The sequence below is a fragment of the Tachypleus tridentatus genome, chromosome 1 (assembly GCF_004210375.1).
Source record: "Tachypleus tridentatus isolate NWPU-2018 chromosome 1, ASM421037v1, whole genome shotgun sequence".
Lineage (NCBI taxonomy): Eukaryota > Metazoa > Arthropoda > Merostomata > Xiphosura > Limulidae > Tachypleus > Tachypleus tridentatus.
The window spans coordinates 118,821,727-118,846,287 of NC_134825.1; the positions used below are offsets into that span (position 1 = coordinate 118,821,727).

Consider the following 24,561-nt stretch of genomic DNA (forward strand, 5'->3'; position numbering starts at 1 on the left):
ACCTCTGACATATAATATCGTTTTACAACTCTCCAAAACTATTGTAACAGCAAAAACCAAACTATTGAAAAGCGTGTGAATTTCGCGCAAAGTCACTCAAGCGCTATATACGCTCGCTGTCCCTAATTTAGCAGTGTAAGACTAGAGGGAAGACAGCTAGTCATCACCACACACCGCCAACTCTTGGGCTGCTCTTTTACAAACAAATAGTGGGATTGACCGTAACATTATAACGCCCCCACTGCTGAAAGGGCGAACATGTTCGGTGCGACGGGGATTCGAATCCGCGACCCTCAGATTACGAGTTGAACGCTTTAACCCACCTGGCCATGCTGGGCCTCTATTGAAAAGTGTGCTAATTCAAAAAAGTTGAATTAAAACTACAAACTTCCTTATTTAATTCAAAATAGTATAATAAATAACTTAATATTAAAACCCGACGTAATTGTTATCTAAACATACTAAACAATTTACCACAAAATATACATTCAGAACAAACTTATGACTAAACGTAACTGTTGAGTAAGTGCTAAACTTATTTTAGAAATAATTAAGATATTTAAAACATACACTATATAAAAACTACTCTGACAAGCAAAGTATTAACATCATTCTAAAATACAATTCAATGACTGACATGAATTATGTATCAGAGAAACAAGTCAAAAACCTGAAAGCACATTCAAGGGACACATAAGTCCCCTCCAGTATTCTTGAACACTGCATCACAAGTAACAATAGTTTAACCATAAAATATTAAGCCAAGAAACCAATCTGAACCAACACCAAAGAACGCTTTTGTACCTGGAGTAATTATTTCCTGAAATGTTAATTACCGTACTTAATAGATTCGACCAGTACACCTTTTATAATCTTATACCGAATCATTAAGGCCTTTCTCATGATTTGTGATTAATAATGGTCACTTTTATTTCAAATCTCATTATTAACCTGATGACCTACGGAGGTCGAAACGTTGTTGCGCGTTTAGTGTTATGGATAAAGGTTTTTAATAAACACATCAGCTGTCCCTACTATAAATATATTACTGTGTTATACTTTTAATATCCACATCAGCTGTCTCTACTATAAATATATTACTATGTGTTATACTTTTAATATCCACATCAGCTGTCCCTGCTATAAATATATTACTATGTGTTATACTTTTAATATCCACATCAGCTGTCCCTGCTATAAATATATTACTATGTGTTATACTTTTAATATCCACATCAGCTGTCCCTACTATAAATATATTACTGTGTTATACTTTTAATATCCACATCAGCTGTCCCTGCTATAAATATATTACTATGTGTTATACTTTTAATATCCACATCAGCTGTCCCTGCTATAAATATATTACTACGTGTTATACTTTTAATATCCACATCAGCTGTCCCTGCTATAAATATATTACTATGTGTTATACTTTTAATATCCACATCAGCTGTCCATACCATAAATATATTACTATGTGTTATACGTTCTCCAAAGTTCACTATTACAGCTATGTTTTTGTTATTTTTGTGTATATGCTTACACGCTATTGAATTTTAACACTGACTAATACCAAGTTCTTCTCTGTCCAGTTGTAGAATCCGTCGTTGTACGTCTGTCAGTGTAAGTGAAAGGTAGTTTTGTATTATAAACACTTTTGAGCATCTGACCACACTAAAGAAACCTGTTTGCAGCAACCATTTTACAAAAAAAGAAATTAATATAATATTAATTCTAACATTATTTTATAATTGAGGAGAATTACTCTGTCCTTGGACAATCTCGTCCAATAGTCTCATTTAGGTTCTTCGACTTATAAAGTACAATTCACTTTAACTTATGTAGCATCTGTCCCTCCCCCATACTTTTGTATTATCTCCATTTACATACTTCACCCTCTTTCTTTAAGTCGTCCAGATGACTATCGTGACCTCTGTTCCATCTTTTTATTGTTCCCATAGTTTAATGGCGCCAATTAGAAATCTTATGGTCACTTAGCGACTGGAATGGAGGTCACCAACAGCCTAGGCATCAAGTTTCTCGTGATTGTACACAAGTTATTTAGGTAAATCTGTCTATATCTTTGCAAAGTCTGTCAGAAATATGATTTTGTTATGATACTGACTTTAGTGCTCAGTTAGATAAGTTCACTTTCGTGCGCTTCACATTCTGCTCCACTGAATTTGTTTGCTAAGTTTTTGCTACTGACAACCCAATTACTCAATTGATAAAGTTTCTCCTTTGACTATTCCCCATGCAATAAAGATCAGTGTTAATTTCGTATTTCCATTACTTGATTTGAATTCCTCTGTTTACTTTCTGTTTACCACCGCTTTTTTATTATATTTAACTTTATTCTGTGTCTTGATCGATTTCAGTTTCTATATTACACCTTCGTCTGCCTTTTCCCCCAAATGTTGATATCGCGGGCGATATATAAAGATAGTTGCTCTGGGTGGCGCTAGAATCTTCCGTTTTGTAGTAATGGAGTTGAAATCAGGCAAACTGTGTAGAGTGGCACAATATGTTTATGGCTGCACTCTAAGTAACGTGGTCATTTCTGACTTTGGTGACACACATACTACATACTAGTCATTACTGATGCTCTCACCAGACTGATGAGACTCATTAGCTGCACTTTATGAACTAAAAAATCTGACAAAAGTAAATTTTCTCTCAGACGGCCATTATTGCATAAAATTGGCATCTGCTGTCCGTTACAACGTATAAAGGTCTTGAATAAAACTGTTAAGTTTGATTGTACATTTTATTATCTATAGTTCACCAGCAGAGTACTCTGTTGGCTTTCTGCAAGCCAATAAACAAAGCCATTAGCGTGTGTAAAATGACATGAACAATTATTCTGTCAACATATATATTTGGTAAAAGCGCAGAGGTACAGCTTTTGTTTGTTTTGTTTTGTTTTGGAATTTCGCACAAAGCTACTCGAGGGCTACCTGTGCTAGCCGTCCCTAATTTAGCAGTTTAAGACTAGAGGGAAGGCAGCTAGTCATCACCACCCACTGCCAACTCTTGGGCTACTTTTTTTGCCAACGAATAGTGGGATTGACCGTCACATTATAACGACCCCACGGCTGGGAGGGCGAGCATGTTTGGCGCGACGCGGATGCGAACCCGCGACCCTCAGATTACGAGTCGCACGCCTTAACGCGCCTGGCCATGCCGGGCTGGGTACAGCTTTTGAGTGATTTTTTTATTTACTTAAATTTCTAACAAAACGATTTGACCACACAATTGTCCAACAAATATTTATTTGGTGTTACATCTAGCTTTCTATTCTAATGACCATACTAAGGGTGTATACGATGCGGAAGACAGGAAATAGGTGAATCTTTGTTGCAAAACCAGAGCTGATTTCATATATTTCACACCTCCATTAGACAAATTTCAATTGACACAATCTGATGTCCAGCATTGTCATTATTAGTCGTAAGAAAATGTCCAACAAATATTCCACAGTATTTAATTTTGTTGTTAGAGAGGCAATGTATTTATGTTAGAAAAGACATATATCAAAACACCACAGCTGTGTAATATTTACATGCATTACTGCTCAGATATTCGGGGTTATGACCTTCTTTAGTATTACCGTTCTGACTTTGAAAGGTTAACAGTCTTTCTTCTCCACATATCGTAAAAAACGTTATACTGCTACATTTCTACATAAACCTCACACATACCTTTATCATTAATATTAATATATATGCCTTCTGTATACAATGGTTATTCAAGGGTTTCATCATTAAAACTTCCGTAGAACAATCTCTAAAGCCCTTTTCTATTTTCCCTCCAATCACTGACAAATTATCCATTTCAGCTATCTCTGCCTTCTCTTGCTTGGAGAGAGTTTTTGTTTCAGAGCTCTCATACCATCTGGTCCTGTTGCAAAATTTTCCTTTTTGTCTTTTTGGTTTAAGAATTCTATGGAATCTATCTATTATTGTTGGACCGAGGATCCTTTTCTTGTTAAATTATATCATTCACTTTCTGTCATGCAAATATTTAACAAGTGTTTCAATGGAGACTTTTTAACTTATATTACAGTGTTTTATTTCCAGTTTGGTCAGGCTTACTGTGACGTATTATAATTTATCTCCTACGAATTTCCTATTCATTATATTACGTATTACGATCTCAAATAACCTAAAACTGAGCAAGACTCATTTCACACGCAAAGTTTTATTTCTTAATACAAATATTTTAATCTACAAACAATAATAAATTTAGAATAACGGTTGTTACAAATAGCTATTACTTATAATGATTTATATACAAAAGTTTTACAAGTTTGCAAACAAAATTGATTTTCCTTTTATCTTCTCTGCAACTGGATATTTTATCAACCATTCACGATAAGCGAATTAATTCTGAATTGTTATCAGTACATTTCACTTACAAAGAGATAGCTAGCTTTTCGTCGATCACATATGAGTTTTTCACATCTGAAATTATATAATGCTTTCTTAGTAAACTAACTGTTTATAATATTGGATATCTAAAAGTGTTCCTGGTCAAATACTTGTAGCTTCCTAACTGTAGCAAACTAAAAAATATGTAGTCTCTTTGCGTTGCTTTTGTTTCCTTCTATAAGCTTGAGATAAACTTCAGCTACGGAAACAATACTGGTAACCACTGGTATTTACATACACACACAGTACGTTGTTGGTCATTTACATCTGAGAATTTACTACAACTCTAGTGAATAGGTGGGAATTTTGCAATACAGATTTAACAATATAAGTTACATGTATTTCTTAAAATATATTGAACTGAAACAATGATTGATATTATAATGCATGTATAATAGTAAATCCATCACACCACAAAGTTTAACAATAACTCATGTTTTAACTTGAATTATGCAAAGAAGTGAAATAGGCAAGTGTTACTCACCCACTAAAATGTTTTGTTCAAAACATGTATTACTTGCCATCTGTTAACATTGTAACACAACCCTGAAACAAAGTGGGCCTGAGCACTTTTTCCTACGTAACTCAAATATTTCTTCTCTGTAAACTTTCCCTTTGTTTGTTATTGACGTTAACGGTTATATGTTTTCAGACTTAACTCTGGACCGCCATATATATATCTTCTTAATAAATAATAACAATAGTTTTAGTTTGACAAAAATATACATCTACAGAATTAACTATACTTTCAAATAATGTTTTAATTTTGATATATTTTGTTGATTTATTGAGCTTTGTAATAACCATGGCATAAGTAAGAAAACAATTCTCAAGTTAATAGTTATGTTGGTGGAGCGTATAATATAAGTGAGGTAAAAACGACAAAAGCCTAGATTTTTCCAAAGTAAGCTTTATTTCTAGTAAATCTTGAAAACATAATATAAGACACGCGGTGGTAATCATTAGTATTATTTATAATCTGGTCTCTCATGTAACAGTCTTATCTGTATACGCTATTAAAATGTAATAAGGTTTGTTTGTTTTTGAATTTTCCACAAAGCTACTCGAGGGCTATCTTTGCTAGCCGTCCCTAATTTAGTAATGTAAGACTAGAGGGAAGGCAACTAGTCATCACCACCCACCGCCAACTCTTGGGCTACTCTTTTACGAATGAAAAGTGGGAGTGACTGTCATATTAAAACGCCCACACGGCTCAGAGGACAAACATGTTTAGTGTAAGCGGGATTCGAACCCGCTACCTCAGATTACGAGTCGAGTGCCTTAACCACCTGGACATGAATCTAATTATGAAATAGAATATGGAATGTATAGTAAGTGTGTTACAAACTGCCTTAAACATGCACACGCACTTGTTATATATAGATATGTATCCCTTATATATTAATATTTACGTACAGGTGTATAATGTATTATAAAACTTTTTTCTTAAAAAACATTCATTCCTATGTATTTACAATTGATATATTAAATTATATTATCATATGAATTAATTTTAGTCTTGTAGATCATTTAAATTTTTAACTTTAAAGTTCTAAAATATTTTACTTAAAACCCAACTTTAAATGCAGGATATGAAAGCAGTCATATTTTAAAATAAAGTTCTTATAAAGTTATTTGCCATCAGAATTATATAAATAAATCTCATAATACACATATATATTGTATTTAAATAGATAACAGTCTTAAAATAAATAAAAATGGTAAGTCAGGTGCTTAGTTAACTGCTTGTATTTTTGTAAAAAATGTGTAGATTTGATTTAAAAAAAAAACAATATTTATTTTAGTTCTCGTGTTCAAATTCGGTTGTTCCTAGTTCGAGTTCCATCGATTTTCAATGAAACACAACATCCATCTTCTGAAGAATGCCTTGAAACAGAGATAATCGTAACTCGTTTCAAAAACCGCCAACAATCAGTGATACTCAATAGATTTTTCTTGACAAGAAATGCACTTAGAATTACCACTCTTTGAAAAACAAACTTGCTTAGAAAAGAGAACGTATCAAAGTGGAAAATGCTATTCTACACTTAAAGTCAATAAAACAGCATTTACTTATGGACATTCTTTAAGATGCAACACGTGGTATATTGTTTTAAGTAGAAACTATTTTTTGATTTCTCATTGTTTAATTTTGAACTTACTTTACTTATGGACATTCTTTAAGATGCAACACGTGGTATATTGTTTTAAGTAGAAACTATTTTTTAATTTCCCATTGTTTAATTTTGAACTTACCGGTTACTTCAAGAAATACGGAATTTGTTATGATGTACTGCTGTTTACAGCTATCATGAAATTACGATTTATCTTGATTAATTTGAAGGATTACAAAGTATAATTTAGTTAGCGTAAAAAATAATGTAATTTACAAACAGTATAATTTATGTTCCAAAATAAGAGAATGAAAAATTCAGGACAATAAATATTTTTGGTTACAACTACATTAATTTCGCATATAAATTTTTCTGTAAAATCTTAACAAATATTGATGTTTAGGAGCTGATAAAATTACTGAAATGTGTTGTAAATGAGACCAAGTGAAACTGTTACACTAGATGTCGTTTTTTTACTCTATACCATTTGTGAAATATAATGCTCTAAGTGACAACGTAATAAACAACTATCAGGGGTATATCTTTCATTTACATATCCAATTTTGTTAAAAATATATTTGCAGGTGTGTTATGAATTTCGCGCAATGCTACACGAGGGTTATCTGCGCTAGCTGTCCCTGATTTAGTAGTGTAAGACTAGAGGGAAGGCAGCTTGTCATCACCACCAACTGCCGGGCTACTCTTTTACCAACGAAATGTGGGATGGACTGTCACATTATAAAGCTCCCACGACTGAAAGGGCGAGCATGTTTGGGGTGAGAGAGAGTCGAACCCACGACCCTCAGATTACGAATTGAGCGCTTTTACCCCCTGGCTATGCCGAGCCGACATTTATATTTGGAGTAAAACTTGTAAAAAAACAAAACAAATATCAAGTACAGAAATAACCTGTTATGTGACAAAATTAATCAGCATAATTGATAAATATCTAAAATACACAAACAGAAAGTGCAGATACTAATATATAAGGTTTTTAGAAGATTTTAAAACTATGGGGAGAAAACAACTTTGTAAGACATTTTGCGTATAATTAAAGCTTCAATACATATCGAGTTCACCGAACCGATTGTTTTCTTTTAAATTTCGCGCAAAGCTACTCGAGAGCTATCTGCGTTAGCCGTCCTAATTTAGTAGTGTGAGACTAGAGGGAAGGCAGTTAGTCATCACCACCCACCCCAACTTTTGAGCTACTCTTTTACCAACGAATAATGGTATTGACCGTCACATTATATCGTCATCACGGCTGAAAGGGCGTGTATGTTTGGTGTGACGAGGATTTGAACCCGCGACCACCTGGCCATGCCGGGCCGTTTTACGCAAGTTTGCTAAAGCAGAGAGTTTGTAGCTTAAGCCTCATACTGTTTTATTGTAAACCTTTAGCTTTCGATAATGTACTGTTAATTCTGAGCCAAAAAACCAACAAAAAACACGATAGCCTAACACTTAAATATACTAATAAATACATGTTTTGCCAAGAATATTTTGAAACAAAGTTTGTTGTTCTCATGTATAAGTCTATGTTGTGTACATTTTATAATCCCACATTGTAGCTTGTAATGAGAGATTTTTTCAGTTGACAACGTTTTTATATTTTTTTCGGCTTGGTTTTGAGTTAAAATAACAAACGTGTAATATATATATCATTACCTCTTGAAAGAACAAAGAAACTAAAGCAGCTAGAAGAGAGGCCCGGTATCGCCAGGTGGGTTTAGACTGGTACCAAGTAATCTTAAAAATTTTCCTGACTACATATTATTCAAAAGCAGTAGATTTATAATAAAATAATTATTATGTCTTTTCATTTTGTAATTTTACAAGAAGTCTGTTCTAACGCTAGATGGTAAACTAGTCCCACTCGTATCAACTGGATGTTTGATTGTTCGACCAGCTAAGAGATATAATTTGCTTCTTGATATTGCGTTCCTTCATCTGGCAAACAGCCACATGAGGACTTACAGCTGGTTCTCACTATAACTTAAGAGAACTGTTTCTTCTTTTACTGATTCATTAGTTTCATCTTATGACTCTTAACCTGTTCATTACCGTAGACGAGATAACTAGTCCAACCGATCGGTAACACAGTGATACGGACGAGTTAATTCGTTCTCAATAATACCTAACTTCAACGCTAGGTGTCAGCACCATATATGCATTTGACCTACTTACAAATTGTTTCACTTTCGATCCAAAATGGCGTCAAGAAAAAGTCACAAAATTAAGAAGTATTAGATTTATTGTTGCAGCTGATATTCTTGGCAGTCAACAGGTTAATCGAGCAAGTGTAGAAGAAATTCATTTGTGATTTATGGATGCAACCTATAAACACTTTCAACATAGTTTTGTTCACCTCATATCCTCTGCAACTCATATGTCAATGGACCAGTCTATCAGAGAACTATTCCCTGCCAGAAAACAACAGAAATACTTAGCCTTTGTAATAATTCATTAGTTATTTCGCCATTATGCCATTGAATTTCATCTCTCTGCATCTTCCAATTGTTGAAAGAAAAAAACTTGTGTAGATTGACTAATTAGACCTTATCCACTATTCGTATTCCTGTTGACAATGTCGCATGTCTGGTGGCAGAAAACAGTAATTCCTGCTTAAACATGACCAGCCAGTATTCCTCTGTATATTTGATTTTGAACACAATGATTACATACTGTAGATTATTAGTAGTTTATATCACCTCTTCTATTAAACCATCTGAGTGGAAATGATAAGGTAATGTGCAGGTTTAACAGTTTAAAAATTCAGTGAACAGTTGAATTAATTCTCAGACATGGAACACTAAATTGTGTTATCCAATGCTCCATCAACATACTAGTTACTTGATATGGTAATGTATCAACAGGTGGATAACCCTCAGCTAACTTTATGAAATAGTTGATGACAACAAACACTTACTGATGGCCTTTCTCAGTTCCTAGGAAGATACAAGCAGATTTAAGGGCTACAGTCTGTATAGGAGGTACAAGAACTATCTTTTGTAGTTAGCCCTGCCTTAACCAGGTCTTTACTTCTGGCAGCACACACTGTACACTTCTCACAGCATTACCAAGTATTTCGTCTCAAATGCAATCACTCAGAAAAAAATGTCATCAGGTTTTAATACTGGTTTATATAAAACCATTGTTCTCTCCAATTTTTTATTGTGCAAAGTCTACCCAATCTTTTATCTTACTTTAGAAGTCTTGGGATCTTTAGCTAGAATACATTTGGAAAACCATTGTTCAGGGTCTATAGTGGCAATACAGTAGATTAAATGCCATATCTGAACATATACTACTTTCCTCTATTTGTACTGGTCAGGTATTAACTATACAGCACGCATGGAATGCTCAAGCTGGATTTAGGTGTTTCAGTAGCTCATCCCAGAAGTTCTAAAGTATTGACCAAGTCATTGGTCCACATTCAGAATCTCAGACATCAGAGCTTGAGCTGGCCATAGTGGGAATGGTTTTATCTTCCACGTCAATTTCAGAATCAGAACATTCCATAAACAGACAGGATCTATGAATCAGAACATTCTATAAATAGACAGGATCTATCCATGTAGAACTCCTAATTCGAGGGTCGCGAGTTCGCGTCCGCGTCGCGCCAAACATGCTTGCCCTCCCAGCCGTGGGGGCGTTATAATGTGACGGTCAATCCCACTATTCGTTGGTAAAAGAGTAGCCCAAGAGTTGGCGGTGGGTGATGATGACTAGCTGCCTTCCCTCTAGTCATACACTGCTAAATTAGGGACGGCTCGGTGCATTTGGCTAACAACCTACTCACGTAAATACCTGTTGAAAATCCGCAAGTGATTGCGGCCCTATGTTCCTTAATGGAATTGAGTGGCAGATGATGAGATGATGATGATCCATGCAGATGAACAGGTATCCCTATGTCCCTGTTATAAGCCTGAGCAATGCAGTACGACAAAGTCATATTCTTTCAATATTATTATTGAACGAGTTATCATCCATTCTGGATATTTAAAGATTTCAACAAAGCAAGATCCATTTGAACATTAAATCTCCTACCAGTAAAAATTGGATGACACGTTTTAAACCCAGATGGCAACTACTAGTAATCTTTCTTAATTTGTACAGGATTTGTGCTCAGAAGGTGTGAATTTATAACTATCGTACACGTTCCTCTCTGTCCTTCAAAATTGAAAATACTGACCTGTTTTCATTAAATATTGCTATTTATCCATGGATATATCCGATTGTTGGTTCTCTGACTAAAGAGGAAGCTTGGGGGATTAGAATGAATGATCAGATTTATATTTGAATGATGGTGGATATTACTATATTACATGTCATGATACCAGTACCCGAATGTCAGGTATATAACCAATGGGAAGTCTCTAAATGCATCCAGGCATTCATCTGTTCACGATAAAGGAAAACCATCAGTGCAAGCTGCCACATTTACCTGTGTACAATCAACAAAGAACCTTAACATATTTTGCTTCTTCCTGCCAATCATTGTTAGAGATAATTAAGCATTTCACAAATATGTTATGCGTCCATCATTTAACACCCTCTATGGTTTAGGTTTTGCTAAACTGAAAGAGCAAAACAGATACATAAAAAGACACGTGCCACCTGTGTCTATATTTTGATGATTCAGTATTATTAAATTCAATTGGCTTTCTGGTTCCACAAATACGTTAACATATTTATACATCTCATTGAATTAGATCTAGTTTGTTTGCACAGTCTCTAACCAATAATATCAGATATATAGACAGCCACAAACTGGCTTTAAAACGAGATGTGATGAAGCCATTCCCAGCATTACTGCCAGTCTCAGTTACTTCTGCTTTGATTACCACATCTATGGCTATACCAGTGTAAAGTTAGATAGCATCGTAACTTGAACCATCTTTGGACAGGAAATCGGCTAAGCTACTATATCTTGCTTTCCAACATAAAATAGTTCATTTCACGTGTGGTACCTGTAGCATCATTACACAGTGCACCTCAAGACATTGTTCGCAATAAGCCAAGTTTATTAGAAAGACAATGTTTACACTAAATGGTTAGTAAAGACAAGACAGTTATTAGTGTGAGCAAGTAGCTATTCCACAAAGGATGTGGTATTCTCAATGTGTTCTCACTTTCCTCTGACTTATTGGCTTTCTCTTCAAGCTCCTGGTAACTTCATATTTTCACTTGGACACAGTTTATTAGTATGTTCTTCATGTCTTCGTACACCATATGCTTATTTCAGCTTATAAATTAAATTTTCACCTTGTCCGAGTCTTAGGTAAAGACCAGTCTAGCATAATCACACCTTGTTGCTGCATCTGATATCTGTTCTTTTACCATCTGATGATAGCAATTCTTTAGTGAACATGCTTCATTTGTAGAGTTATCGTCAGGCAAGTTTGTATGAAATGGCCACGTCAATCATCTCTACATGCTCTTGAGAAGATTGGGATCTTTTTTTTGTGGTGGTGGCCCATACATCATGCAAAGAGGAACTAAGGTTTCTGGTCCAAGTGTTAACAGGCTTGGCAAACAGACTGTGGATGCCTGTTCTACTAACCTATATTTAATCAATATAGAAGGCAAGTGTTTATTTTAGTCAGTTTTGTTGGGATTAATAAACTCCATTATATTCCACGTGGTAGCCTGTATTATTTCTTTTGGCAAACTAGGAGGTTTTACATAGCCCAGAAAACAATTGGCTTTTGAAGATAGCTTAGCCCTATGATACATGTGCATACTTGTAGTATTTCAAATCATGTTATTTTGTTCATGCTAACCCATATAAACTTTGACGAAAAGACATAATAATTTGTTTGTTTGTTTTTTTGAATTTCGCACAAAGCTACTCGAGGGCTATCTGTGCTAGCCGTCCCTAATTTAGTAGTGTAAGACCAGAGAGAAAGCAGCTAGTCATCACCACCCACCGCCAACTCTTGGGCTACTCTTTTACGAACGAATAGTGGGATTGATCGTCACATTATAACGCCCCCACGGCTGAAAAAGTAAGTATGTTTGGATGGACGGAGATGCGAACCCGCGACCCTCAGATTACGAGTCGCACGCCTTAATACGCTTGGCCATGCCGGGCCTGTATAATAATATAAATCCCTGGATAAAACCGTGGTAACCAACAGATACATTGATGATTTTTAAAGAAAATTATCACAGTCTGTATTGTAATAACAGAGCTTCTAAATAGTGTCGTTCGGCAAGTAATGGATATTAAAATCGATATGTTATGCTATTAAAATATCATTTTGTGTAGAATAGACATTATCAGTAACAAAGAATAAAGACACAAAATGACTAGAACAATAGAGTATAACATACTTTCAAATTTCTGAGTCATGAGTTCAGGTTAGAATTACACACAACCCTACGACACAAATTTTTTAATAAAATTTTATAATGAAAAGCAAGTCAAAAACACGTTATTTCAGTATATAACATAGGCATCATTAAGTAACACATGCTGCAAAAACGAAGTCACCTAGTAGGTCTCTGGATTCATATGTTATGCAAAACTGGTTAAATTTAGAATAAGCAAAATAATTTGAAGAATTTTTTAATCAAAATAAAAGATAGAAAAGACATGCTATTAAATTTCATGCGGTGAATTTGGTACGTAACTAACATTTTGCAACTTGTTCACAATTTGTACTTTGTTTATCTGGAACTTTAAATGTTAGATCATTTATAATTTTGACAAAACATATATCGTGAACAAAAGTGACAAAAACCGTACCTGTGTTACACATTGGAAAATTATATAATTGTAAAAAGTTAATATATAAAATATATATAAATATATAATATTGTCTTTACCACATTTTACTTCTAATTTACTTTTGTTATAATGATAAAATACATTATAGAAAAAAATGTACAAAAGATTTAGTTTGTTTTGAATTTCGCGCAAAGCTACACGAGAGCTATCTGCGCTAGCCGTCCCTAATTTAGCAGTGTAATACTAGAGGGAAGACAGCTAACCATCACCACTCACCGCCAACTCTTGGGCTATTCTTTTACCAACGAGTAGAGGGATTGATCGCCACAATATAACGCCCCCACGGCTGAAAGGGCAAACATGTTTGGTGTGACGGGGATTAGAACCTTCGACCTTGATATTACGAGTCGAGCGTACTTAAGGAAGAAAGACCTGGGTAAAATACTGTTTATATATGTACAAAAATATCACATTTTGTTATTGTTTATACTGAAAAACACAAAGCCTAAAAACATAAATATAACACTGTATTAACGAACAGATCTGTCGCCTTTAAAAAGTTTTATGGTTTGATTTTTTCTCTGATATATCTTACCCTCCGTAGACATTATTAATACTTTCTGCTTCGATGGAGGAACTGTCTTTTTTTGTGACTGAGGCACGTTCTTTACAACCTTTCAACTAGTTGATCAATAACAAGTCAAAGACAGAGAGGTCGCTGCTGAGACTTCAAACATTGAGGAAAAGTCATTACATTGATTTCTTTCTCTTAAGCTGATACACAGCTTTTGCTTGAGTACACAGTCAATTGTAATGATTAATATATGTAACGTAATCTCATGGGTAATACAATTGTCTTAGACGTATTTGAAAAGCAAGTGTTTTCATAAGGTATTGAAACTAGTGTTGTTAATATCGTTGTTTTAAACAGTGAATTTGGGTTGCGAGAAAACCTGGGAAACAAATATAATTACTCCATTTTTTGTTTATTGAATTTCATGCAAAACAGAAAATAACACAACGTTTCAAAATTAAATCACTTCTTGGTATTAAGAACAATACTGAGCAATAACTAACAATACTCGTATTTTGAATTGTATCTCCTAAGCTAAGTCGTTTTAACGTTCAAGGAAGGCTTTTTATTTAGTGCTTAGACCCAGAGACTACATCTCAAGTGTCTAGATATTACCATACACCTACACAGTCTTTCCCAACATTAGTACCTGTACGTTACCGTTAAAAGAAGCTTATGTCAGTTTCATAATGGAAACATACATATTGAAATCTTTCTCTAGCTAGAAGGTGATTCAGCACTATAGTATCTCTGTACAATTACTACATCAACAAAACGATAGAAGGAAAAAGAATTGTGCGGTAAACAAAATTATCAAAAAATACAGGTAGAATTTGCTACGTCACATACAAAAACACACACTTAGAATTAAACTGCTTATTTGAAGTTAAGCACAAAACTACATAGTGGGTTATCTTAGCTTTACCCACCACGAGTATCTAAACCCAATTTCTATCTTTGAAATTGGCAGACATACCGTTGACCCACTGGTAGATCACGTGAATGTAAAACGCATTTTTTCAACTCTTAACTAAACTAAGAGAGACGAGGACTGGTTAGTCACAGAGACAGCTTGACACCATGTTAATAACTTTCATGTTTTCAAGATGGTAGCCGTCTCTGGATATTACAATCGGACGTCTCTGTCGTATGTAGCAATAAAAAAATAATAATACTTTTATTTAGATAAGTAAATATATTATATTTTGTTAATATATTTTTGATTATTCACTGTTTCAGGGACGTCGCTTGAAAACCATTTTTACCAAAATGACAGTTTGAGGTTCATTAATGAGTTTCATTTCTGGTGGATTGACGTGCGTGTCAACCAATCATAGGGTGAAGAATTTCTATCTATTTTTATGCTTTTAAAACAAAAATAAATCTCTTTCAAAGATATCAAAAATATAATAAGATTATTTTTAATCAGTATTCTATCAAATTTCTCATGGTGTTTTGTTCTTTCTATTATTTCCCTAGGTGGTTAAGGTGCTCGACTCGTAATCTGAGGGTTGCGGGTTCGAATCCCTATCACACCAAACACTCTCGCCCTTTCAGCCGTGGTGACGTTATAATATGACGATCAACCCCACTATTCGTTGGTGAAAAGACTAGCCCAAGAGTTGGCGGTGGGTGGTGATGACAAGCGGTCTTCCCTCTTGTCTTACACTAATTAATTAGGGATGGCTAGCGGTCTTCCCTCTTGTCGTACACTAATTAATTAGGGATGGCTAGCGCAAATAGCCTTCCTGTAGCTCTGGGCAAAATTAAAAACCAAACACTAAATTAATATATTCTTAGAAGTGCGTATAAGATTATTTCTTTACGGCTTTTTATTACTTCAGACATTTTCTTCTGAATATCACCACCCACCGCCAACTCTTGGGCTACTCTTTTACCAACGAATAGTGGGATTGACCGTCAAATTATAACGCCCCCACGGCTGAAAGGGCGAGCATGTTTGGTATGACGGAGACTCGAACCCGCGACCCTGGGTTTACGAATTAAGTGCTTTAACCACCTGGCTATGCCAGGCCTATCAAGCAGTTAGAAAATGAAATCGACGTACATGTTATTCTATGTAATAAAATACAAATGTTTAATAGAAATTTTTAAGTTTAACGTGAAACAAGAAGCTTTTAAAACGATGTTTTAAAAATTAAGAATGTGCGTGTCCACCGAGGGGAATCGGATCTTTAATTTCAGCGTTGTAAATCAGTAAATATAAATCACCACAAACTGCGTTCATCCACGATAATATTAGTCCAATCATCGAACATCCTAAGCTAGTGAAAAAGGATTCGATACTCCATAAGCAAAACAATACAGTGAATTTCTGGTTGTTTTGGTATTTGAAACTGGCCATAGAAAATCATCATTTTCTTAAAATAGCCGGATTATGGGAAAAATTCATAGAGGAGTGATACACTTTGGACATAACAACTTTACGATGGAACATTTTTAATAAAAACTAAGCTGCAGAGCTATTTTCAATTTGTATGGTCGTCATCTGGCACCCATCCAGATGTTGAGAAACATAAACACGACATTTCTCAAGAAAAGATAAAAATGAATTCCAGTTTTCTTGTAAATTTTTCGCCACGAAAATAACGATTAGAAACCTGAAACTGAAAATGGAAACGAACCAGCTTCAAATATTTCTTTTTAATACACAACGTATATCTAGGTAAGCTGGAGATTGAGAAAGTGTAACAAGAAAACTATAATAAAAAAGTGTGAGAAAAATCTCTATATGGCTAGGTGTTTAATGCACTCGACTCGTAATTTGAGAATCACGGGTTCGAATCATTGAATATACACATATATATAAAAGCTCAACATATTATCAACGTTTCTTTACCAGTAAAAATATTGGTGCAATATACTTTGATGATTAACCGGGGACCCGGCATGGCCAGGTGGGTTAAGGCGTTCGACTCATAATCTGAGGGTCGCGGGTTCGAATCCACCTCGCACCAAACATGCTCGCCCTTTCAGCCGTGGGTGCATTGTAACGTGACGGTCAATCCCACTATTCGTTGGTAAAAGAGTAGTCCAAGAGTTGTGGGTGGGTGGTGGTGACTAGCTGCCTTTCCTCTAGTCTTACACTCCTAAATTAGGGACGGTTTGCGCAGATAGCCTTTGAGTAGCTTTGCGCGAAATTCAAACCAAACCAAGCCAACTGATTGAGAGATATAACTAGCGAAGCGCAACTTGTGATTGAAATTCAAGAATATTTATGTTCGTGTATAATTGTTAGTCCCCCACTGCTATAACGGTAAGTCTACGGATTTTAGCGCAACAATCAGGAGTTCAATTCCACTTGGTAGACTCAGCAAAAAGCCCGATGTGACTTTGTTGTAAGAAAACACAGACACTTAATTCTTAAGTCGTGTTTCAAGCACACGATTCTCATAAAAATATTTTATTTTTTATTTCAAACTATTCAACGTTGAGATATTTCATAGTTTTGAAATAGCTCAAATATGATTTAAAAAAACAACATAGTTCGTGCAAAAAGCATCTATACGTTTAGCAGAAACAATATACATTCAAACTATAAATCTTTCAATGCAACATAATCCAAAAATCTCTGAAAACAATAGGATAAGCTTCTTCCAAAGAAGATTTCCCATGGCCATGTGGTAGGGGGCGCTTGAGTCGCAACCTGAGGATCGCGGAAAGGAATTCCTGACCCATCACACGTGCTTATCCTTTCAGTCATGGATCATTAGAGTTTCGGTCAGTCTCACCATCATTGATAAAAGAGCAGCCCAAGAATTGGTGGTGGGTAGTGATAACTTATTGCCTTCCTTCTCTCTAGTGTTTGACTGTAAAATTACGAACGACTACCTCAGAAATTTATGCAAAATTCAAATCTTGAAAAGTGTGTAGACTCTTTGGAATGTTTATTTTTCGCGTCAGCGTGGTACTCGAATGAATTTTCTTAGTTATTAGATGGCTGGAAAATACAAATTGTTGATGAAAATATTCATGTTTCGGTGCTGAGTAAGACAAAACAAGTAAGGAACTGTGGTTTGGTTTGCTACACGAGAACTATCTGTGCTAGCCGTCCCTAATTTAGCAATGTAAGAGTACAGGGAAGGCAGCTAGTCATCACCACTCACCGTTAACTCTTGGGCTACTCTTTTGCCAACGAATAGTGGGACTGACCGTCATATTATAACGCCCTTATTGTTGAAAGGGTGAGCATGGTTGGTGTGACGGAGATTCGAACCCGCGACCCTCATATTACGAGTCGAGTACTTTAACCTCCTGGTCATGCTGGGCCTGTTTAGTGAGCGATGAGTTGATTTTGTAATTATTATTGTTCTATCTTATATACTTTATTGTTAATTGTTTAAACGTATTTTTGGTATTTTTACGTTCCATCTATGAAGTAATACTTTATATATTAAACAAACAACTTGGGTGTTTTATACATGTAAACTGCTTTGATCAGATGAACCTTATCATGTCACAATTGCTTAAAATAATATTATTTAGCAACATTTCACAGAGAGAGAAGTATACTGCCAATATAAAGCTGAAAGACTTAAGAAATATTTTTTTAATTATATTAAGTGTACATGTAAGTATTGTATATTGTTCAAATAGTGTGTAACCAGAAAGAAGTAAACATATTTATAATTAAGTTGATTACAGATTGAATTAAAAATATTTAAATATATATACATAAACACGAAAATATTAATGTGTACACATTCAGATGATTAAAGGCCAGAAAAAACAAATAAAGGAAATTATATATATTGTAAATAATAGATCGTTCAATAGATGGCGCTAAAATAAAGCGAGCATATATGTACACTGTTGATTGTTCGTTTCAACACAAAGTTACATTATGAGGTTGGCTATCTGCGCTCTGTTTACCGCATAGAATCGAACCTCAGGTTTTTATCATCGTGAGATATTTTAGAGATGAATGTGTATTTATCTGTTTAACTGTTAACATTATGTGAATTTAAAATATGGTGAAATTACATATCATTGTATTGAAAGTTTTTCAAACAAAATTTCTCGAGTACTCAAACTTTTTACATTCTGATAATTCGTGACATTTAGCTACCAATTTATATTAAACAAAATTAAGTTTACCTTTTCTTCTTCGTACCACAGTCGAATGTATGTTCATTATTCTATATATTGTAAAATAACCGGTATAAAATGTATAGAATTTTCATAAAACATCATATTACATAACGTTTTCATGTTTCATCATGGGCTCAACATGTTCACAGGTTTTAATATTTTTAAACCTCCGTAAATAAAACCACAGCACTAACTGGCTCAATTAATTATACTCAACCGTGTGTTTCAACCACAGTTCTCACTTTTCACTCCTTGTCACGTGCTGCAGAGTTAAAGGATAAATTCTTCTGTAATCCGTTAAGTCATTATGCGTCACGTTCTACCAGATCGATGTCAGCCGTCTTTTCTTTATCACAGAGAAGTCGCAACCAAAACAAAGAAAAAATCAAACTCTGAATATTTTTGGTAGATTACTGGTTCGAAACTTGATATTCTAGAAGCAGTAGCTGAGTCAAAAATCCGTGTTTTTGATAGTTATTTGGAAATCCACGTATTTGGAGAACCAGGCGAAGTAGTTTTCAAAATAATAGGTTTGCCATCTCATATTTCCATTGATTTATTATGAAGAAAAGTTTCAACTCCTTTCAAGTTCCCTATTCAAACAACTGATTCGTATATATCGTATATCTATGTTCCTTAGGTCGTAGTTAAAAAAAATATATCCTTTTCAAGGCTTCTTTAATTTTTATGTTCCCTTCCACCATAAAATGTATCCTTACCTTCTCTAACAAATTTTCCTTCATTTATTAATAACGTTATTTAGCAACTACTGTAAAATGTATTATTTTACTTTGAATTGTTTTTGTTTCTGGCCAAGCATAAACTAAACAAGACGAAACGCGGAAGGCTTTCGAAACGTCGTCATCTACACTTGTGTCTCCACAACAGGCAGTTGTCGTCCATTCTACAAAGTTTTATCATAAATCCTCTGCCTAAACAATCTATCAAAGAATAACTAAACAATGTGTTTTATGGGGTTTACTTATCAGAAACCGATTTTTTTAGCTTTATTAGACTGAGATACTAGAAGATTCTGGAATGTTTAAAACATATATTATTCTGAGAAAATTGTTCATCCATTTGGTAGCTCATATAATGATCAATTGTTATTGTTATAAATAAATTATGACTGTTTCAAAATGACCTTGCTTTGTTATTGTCATTTATACTGTGCCTTATTCAACTACTTGAAACACTTAAGACGTATTTTAAATTTCTTATCACGTACGTCTGATAATAAACATATTTTCAAACGTTAGGTTATAGTGTGCAGAAAGTTGATCGAAAAAAAAACCAACTCTAAAAGGTTTTGCCAAAATATGCAATGTTGTGTCGTTGTGTTTTATTATTAAATTAACAAAACTATGGAACATGTTAAGAAATAATGCAAACAACAACAATATTATAATTCTTTTTTTTTATAAAACTTCGATTGATTGATGAATAGGAGTGTGGTAGAAGTTTTATAAACGAAAATAGTAGTTTGAATACGTGAATGTTTTCCGAAGTTAAAGTTTCATTTTTTTCCTCATTCTCGAAATGAATTATCTGTGTTCTGAAATCAGCAAAAATGTTCTTTTGATACTAGTAAGATAGTGAAATGGCAAAGCTTTGTTCAATTTCAAATGTACTTTCCAGTGGTTTTTATTGACGTTAAGAGTGAAGTGTTAAATACCTAAAACACCTAAATTCATACCTAAAGGATACTTGAATGTAGATAACTCATTTAGCAACAGATAAAGTGGATGGAAGATAAAAATTAAAGCACAACCAAATTCGCACCCTTAACGACAACCGTTAACGAGGAATACTTTACACATTTCGCATATCAGTTTTTAGGAACAAGTCTGAACAAGTCTTAGACGTAATATTATTGTAGAGTTTCTTTCTGTTGAACATGAGTGAGGCCTATCATATATTCACTTTCTTTTAGGCGTTTTGAAGCACATTTTAATAGCAAAATAGTCTTAGAACATTAACTTGTCACATAGTTTCATTTTATTAATCATATATTTTGTTTTCGACACCGGATAGTAATTGAATCCCTTGCCTAAAGAAAGTTGGGTCTAATTTCTCAGAGATACTCGTGTAAAAATGTACAGCTGGAAACGCGAAACCTTGGTGAAAGGTAACGAATTATTACAGTAACTTTCGTTTTTGTTGGATAAAATAACCACTTCACTTTTCGATACATTAGTTAAGTTTCAGCAAACTCACGATAGTTGTTTATATGAATAACAAAAAGTCATCACATGAGAATGTCACTTCATGAAACACTTTTGAGAGCCTATGAGATATTGTTGTAACATGTCAGATGAAGTGAATAACTGCAAAAAAAGTGTGACTGTCAGTTACGATATTTCTAATTAATATGAACATTTTTTTTTCAGAATATCGAGCAAAAACAGAACTTTACGATAACGTACTACTAATAGAGAATGTAGTACGTATTAGGTAATTTGACAGATAATGACTCTACGCCATATTTTGTTAACAGAGGATATACAAAAAACATGACAACGCTTATTTATAACTTTTTATGCTGTTCAAGGTAAGTTCGTACGCAAAAGGCTTCTTAGGGGTAAACGGGGATATTTTTACCTCCATCGATAAGTGTGCATCCATTTCAAATATGGCAACAACTCCTTTATAATAGTCTACTAGCTCACCCTTATTTGCTTCATTTGTTATGACAAATATGACTATAAATATCGATTGGTAGGCTAGAGAACAAACGCTGTTTCTCGCTAGAGAAACAGAATGCATGCTCTTAGTGGGGAAGCTTCACTATCTAGTAAGAAAAATAGGGAAACCGTGGCCTAAAATGCTTAAAAAGTACATTATATTCAAGTACTGCCTTGAGAAGATCCTTTTGGGCTTGGATGAGTTGACTCTCTTTGGGCCTGGATGAGTTGACTCTCTTTGGGCCTGAATGAGTTGACTCTCTTTGGGCCTGTATGAATGGCACTCTTCGGCCCTGGATGAGTTGACTCTCTTTTGGGCCTGGATGAGTTGACTCTCTTTGGGCCTGAATGAGTTGACTCTCTTTGGGCCTGTATGAATGGCACTCTTCGGCCCTGGATGAGTTGACTCTCTTTTGGGCCTGGATGAGTTGACTCTCTTTGGGCCTGGATAAGTTGACTCTCTTTGGGCCTGAATGAGTTAACTCTCTTTGGGCCAGGATGAGTTGACTCTCTTTGGCCCTGGATGAGTTGACTCTCTTTGGGCCTGGATGAGGTGACTCTCTTTGGGCCTGGATGAGTTGACTCTCTTTGGCCCTGGATGAGTTGACTCTCTTTGGGCTTGAATGAGTTGACTCTCTTTGGGCCTGGATGAGTTAACTCTCTTTGGGCCTGGATGAGTTGACTCTCTTTGGCCCTGGATGAGTTGACTCTCTTTGGGCCTGGATGAGGTGACTCTCTTTGACCCTGGATGAGTTGACTATCTTTGGGCCTGAATGAGTTGACTCTCTTTGGCCCTGAATGAGTTGACTCTCTTTGGGCCTGGATGAGTTGACTCTCTTTGGGCCTGGATAAGTTGACTCTTTTTGGCACTGGATGAGTTGACTTTCTTTAGCCCTGGATGAGTTAACTCTCTTTGGGCCAGGATGAGTTGACTCTCTTTGGGCCTGGATGAGTTCACTACCTTTGGGCCTGAATGAGTTCACTCTCTTGGGCCTGGAGGAGTTGACTCTCTTTGGACCTGGATGAGTTGACTTTCTTTGGGCCTGGATGGTGTTGACTCTCTTTGGGCATGGATGAGTTGACTCACTTTGGCCCTGGATGAGTTGACTCTCTTTGGCCCTTGATGAGTTGACTCTCTTTGCGCCTGAATGAGTTGACTCTCTTTGCGCCTGAATGTGTTGACTCTCTTTGGCCCTGGATGAGTTGACTCTCTTTGGTCCTGGATGAGTTGACTCTCTTTGGGCCTGGATGAGTTAACTCTCTTTGGGCCTGGATGAGTTGACTCTCTTTGGGCCTGGATGAGTTGACTCTCTTTGCGCCTGAATGTGTTGACTCTCTTTGGCCCTGGATGAGTTGACTCTCTTTGGTCCTGGATGAGTCGACTCTCTTTGGGCCTGGATGAGTTATCTCTCTTTGGGCCTGGATGAGTTGACTCTCTTTGGGCCTGGATGAGGTGACTCTCTTTGGGCCTGGATGAGGTGACTCTCTTTGACCCTGGATGAGTTGACTATCTTTGGGCCTGAATGAGTTGACTCTCTTTGGCCCTGAATGAGTTGACTCTCTTTGGGCCTGGATGAGTTGACTCTCTTTGGGCCTGGATAAGTTGACTCTTTTTGGCACTGGATGAGTTGACTTTCTTTAGCCCTGGATGAGTTAACTCTCTTTGGGCCAGGATGAGTTGACTCTCTTTGGGCCTGGATGAGTTCACTACCTTTGGGCCTGAATGAGTTCACTCTCTTTGCGCCTGAATGAGTTGACTCTCTTTGCGCCTGAATGTGTTGACTCTCTTTGGCCCTGGATGAGTTGACTCTCTTTGGTCCTGGATGAGTTGACTCTCTTTGGGCCTGGATGAGTTAACTCTCTTTGGGCCTGGATGAGTTGACTCTCTTTGGGCCTGGATGAGTTGACTCTCTTTGCGCCTGAATGAGTTGACTCTCTTTGGGCCTGTATGAATGGCACTCTTCGGCCCTGGATGAGTTGACTCTCTTTGGGCCTGGATGAGTTGACTCTCTTTGGGCCTGAATGAGTTGACTCTCTTTGGGCCTGTATGAATGGCACTCTTCGGCCCTGGATGAGTTGACTCTCTTTGGGCCTGGATGAGTTGACTCTCTTTGGGCCTGGATGAGTTGACTCTCTTTGGGCCTGAATGAGTTAACTCTCTTTGGGCCAGGATGAGTTGACTCTCTTTGGCCCTGGATGAGTTGACTCTCTTTGGGCCTGGATGAGGTGACTCTCTTTGGGCCTGGATGAGTTGACTCTCTTTGGCCCTGGATGAGTTGACTCTCTTTGGGCTTGAATGAGTTGACTCTCTTTGGGCCTGGATGAGTTAACTCTTTGGGCCTGGATGAGTTGACTCTCTTTGGCCCTGGATGAGTTGACTCTCTTTGGGCCTGGATGAGGTGACTCTCTTTGACCCTGGATGAGTTGACTATCTTTGGGCCTGAATGAGTTGACTCTCTTTGGCCCTGAATGAGTTGACTCTCTTTGGGCCTGGATGAGTTGACTCTCTTTGGGCCTGGATAAGTTGACTCTTTTTGGCACTGGATGAGTTGACTTTCTTTAGCCCTGGATGAGTTAACTCTCTTTGGGCCTGGATGAGTTGACTCTCTTTGGCCCTTGATGAGTTGACTCTCTTTGCGCCTGAATGAGTTGACTCTCTTTGCGCCTGAATGTGTTGACTCTCTTTGGCCCTGGATGAGTTGACTCTCTTTGGTCCTGGATGAGTTGACTCTCTTTGGGCCTGGATGAGTTAACTCTCTTTGGGCCTGGATGAGTTGACTCTCTTTGGGCCTGGATAAGTTGACTCTTTTTGGCACTGGATGAGTTGACTTTCTTTAGCCCTGGATGAGTTAACTCTCTTTGGGCCAGGATGAGTTGACTCTCTTTGGCCCTGGATGAGTTAACTCTC

At 36.1% G+C, this 24,561-nt stretch overlaps 1 long non-coding RNA gene across 2 annotated transcripts in view; it reads left to right on the forward strand.

The window, feature by feature from the left end:
• Positions 1 to 24,561, forward strand: part of LOC143222456 (uncharacterized) — a 55,654-nt gene that overhangs the window by 6,861 nt on the left and 24,232 nt on the right. The window contains exons 3-4 of one of the 2 annotated variants that reach the window (XR_013012239.1): positions 15,097 to 15,195; positions 19,787 to 20,034. The exons of the other annotated variant lie outside the window; for it this stretch is intronic. This is a non-coding gene — a long non-coding RNA (uncharacterized LOC143222456). Of the gene's footprint in view, positions 1 to 15,096; positions 15,196 to 19,786; positions 20,035 to 24,561 lie in introns of those variants that run through there. 2 annotated transcript variants of the gene reach the window in all.